Here is a 3,061-nt window from a genome sequence, read left to right as displayed (position 1 = left end):
ATCAACACAAAAAAAGGCATCTGATAATTGTTGCTGACATAGCCATTCACACGATTTAATACAGGTGTGTGTACAACACACAACCAAACCAAATTTGCATTCCGGCAAATTTCCGGACGTTGCATTTCCCACAGAACTCACAACTCAACACAGGTGTGTAGGTACATATTTTGTGTCGAGTTGTATGTAGGTATATAAGTATGTATGCTTAAGGTAAATATGTATGTAAGTATATATGCTTAAAGTAGATATGTATGTAAGAACATGTTTAGAATAATTTAGTATAAATAAGCTGACAATATTTGAATAAAGGAGCATTCGCTCATTGATGTTGAAACCTCTCAAAACCGATTATTCATTTTTAATCTTTTATATGGCGATCCTGCCTATGATTCTGGTGGCTGATTTTTCAGCCTGAGATCATTGCTGGCAAGGATACGCCTTTTATATGGCGATCCTGCCTTGATTATACTGGCTGATTACTCAGCCTAATTCATTGGTAAGGATTTTACTGGCTGATTACAGCCTAAGCCTTGTAAAAGAAAGAAAAAAAGAGAGAAGATGAATTAAATTTGGGCACCAACAATAAAAATTGCGGCAATTGAAAAACTTCGACAGAACATACACTAAAATTGGAATGATACAAAGAAGATTAGCATGGCCCCTACGCAAGGACGACACCGAAATCGTGAAGCGTTCCACATTTTTAATGGTGATAAGATGATATAAACAACAGGACTGGCAGCATAAAAATTATAAGTATAATAAGTATATTAGCTTAATTATGAAGTCATTTTGACAATTTAGACAATATTTTTAAGCAGGAAAATATTCGGGCAACCTAACGACTGCCTATTGACAAGCAAAAATTATATTTTTGCTGTTAAAATTTTTTTTCCTAATTAACATAAAAAACCAAGGCCAGTAATATAAACATTAAATAAAAAAATAAATGTAAGGCGCGATAACCTCCGAAGAGATCTAAGGCCGAGCTTCTCTTCCAATTTGCGTCGTGCTCCTCTTGATTTTTCCCTACAAATTGGCCGGACGGGACCTACATGTTTTATGCCGACTCCGAACGGCATCTGCAAGGCAGATGAGTTTTCACTGAGAGCTTTTCATGGCAGAAATACAATCGGAGCGCTTGCCAGACACTGCCGAGGGGCGACCCCGCTTAGAAAAATTTTCTTCTAATTGAAAAATTTTATTTCTAAAATTTTTGATGTTGCTTTGCCCGGGAGTTGAACCCAGGGCATACGGTGTGATAGGCGGAGCACGCTACCATCACACCACGGTGGCCGCCGATATAAACATTAGGGTGTTGAAAAAAAAATAAAATACAATTTTGAAAAACTATTGATTTTAAATTATGAAAACCCTAAGGAAAATTAAAACTTATATAAAAGGCCCACTATAGGACCTTAAAAATTAAACTGAAATTGTATTGAAATTTTAGATGAGGAAAAAACTCTAATTTGGTTTAAAAGTCATTGGAAACTTATTGATATGCCTGGGGAACCAACAATATGGAATGTAAGAAACCCACAAGCAACAACACCTGAAGAATTGTATAGGTTCGTAGACAAATTTATGGGAAGAACAGATTAAAATATTCAAAAAAAAAATTTAATAAAGAACAAAAAATTTGTCTTTCATATTTTTTATGATGGGAGGCCAAGAATAAAAAATAGAAAAACCAACGGCAAACGTTGTAAACTCAGTCCAAATAGTAGACCATACTGAGGCAGTAGATACTATTAAGATCATGCTTCTAATCATCTGCGTAGTTAGTTGCATCAGTTAGTTTCTGAAACTCTACTCAACCCATAACAAATTCCTAAAAAAAGCAATATGCCAGCCGCGCCGACGGTTTAGATAAGGTTTAACTAAATATTAACTGCCATCCCCAATGGGAAAATGGGAAGATGTCGTTAAACTACTCATGGAAGAAAAAACGATAGGAGAAAAATCTTACAAATGTATTAATAAAAAGACAAAAGTAAAGGCAGAAACAGTAGTAAAGCATCTTAAAATAATAGTTGAAGCATTTAACAAAATAGGAAAACAATTCAACAGTTAAATGGTAAACTAGACGGCAATCGAAAAGACCAAGCATATCAAATTTTTGCCAGCGTTAGAGACAAATTGGTGTCCTCACTGGCAAGATATGATATAGAATTCATAGTACCAACGAGTTTCAAGAAGGAAATAGAATAGACTTTAGCACATTGCTGCTGGAGTCAGCCTCCGATTTAGAAGAGGAACCAGAAGTAGAACAAAAAAAAAAAGAAGAAAAACAGTAACAAAAAGAAATTTTAATAGAGACACCAAACTCCCAAACAAGAAAAGACAAAATGGCACAAACCACAGTAGAATTCTTAAAAACGGCTTCGTAAATTCTACCTGAGTTTGATGGTAAACATGAGAGCTTACATAGCTTCTTAGACGCACTAGATATCCTAGAACAAATTAAGGATACTCACGAGACCATAGCAGTATCCATGATAAAAACTAAGCTCAAGGAAACAGCTAGAAACCTTTTGAGCACTCAAAATTTAATACTAGCTATAAGGCAAAAGCTGAGTTCAGCAATTAAAGGTGGATCTGTAGAAGTTTTGACGGCAAAACTCCTAAACGTCCAACAGCGCAGTAAAACAGCTACCCAGTACACTGCCGAAATCGAAAAATTAACAAACGCGTTGGAGTGTGCTTACATATCTGACGGTCATGCACCTGATGTGCAACCAAATATGCCACACAATCAGCTGTAAAGGCCATGTGTAAGAACTCAGCTAGCAAAAGAGTTAAACTGATAATGCAAGCAGGAACGTTCACATCTATGAAGGAGGCTATTTCAAAATTCACGAATAGCTGTACTGAAGTCACGGGTAACCCAAATACAGTGTTACGCCTGACACGCTCACAAGGTAATTACCGAGGTAACTTCCGAAGAAGCTACCAAAATAATAAATATCGAGGTAACCAAAACCAAAGATATTATGGTAATGCTAACAGATATAACAATAGTAATAGGCAAAATAATAATTTCCCAAGACGCAAT

The 3,061-nt window shown here is 35.8% G+C and overlaps 1 non-coding gene across 1 annotated transcript; it reads left to right on the top strand.

Moving 5' to 3' along the window:
- Positions 1 to 600: 600 nt before the first annotated feature.
- Positions 601 to 708, top strand: LOC137251541 (U6 spliceosomal RNA). The gene has a single exon (XR_010953286.1). It is a non-coding gene; the product is annotated as a U6 spliceosomal RNA (small nuclear RNA).
- Positions 709 to 3,061: the final 2,353 nt, after the last annotated feature.

This window comes from Eurosta solidaginis, chromosome 4 (assembly GCF_040869045.1).
Source record: "Eurosta solidaginis isolate ZX-2024a chromosome 4, ASM4086904v1, whole genome shotgun sequence".
Lineage (NCBI taxonomy): Eukaryota > Metazoa > Arthropoda > Insecta > Diptera > Tephritidae > Eurosta > Eurosta solidaginis.
This window is presented reverse-complemented; position numbering and strand designations above follow the sequence as displayed.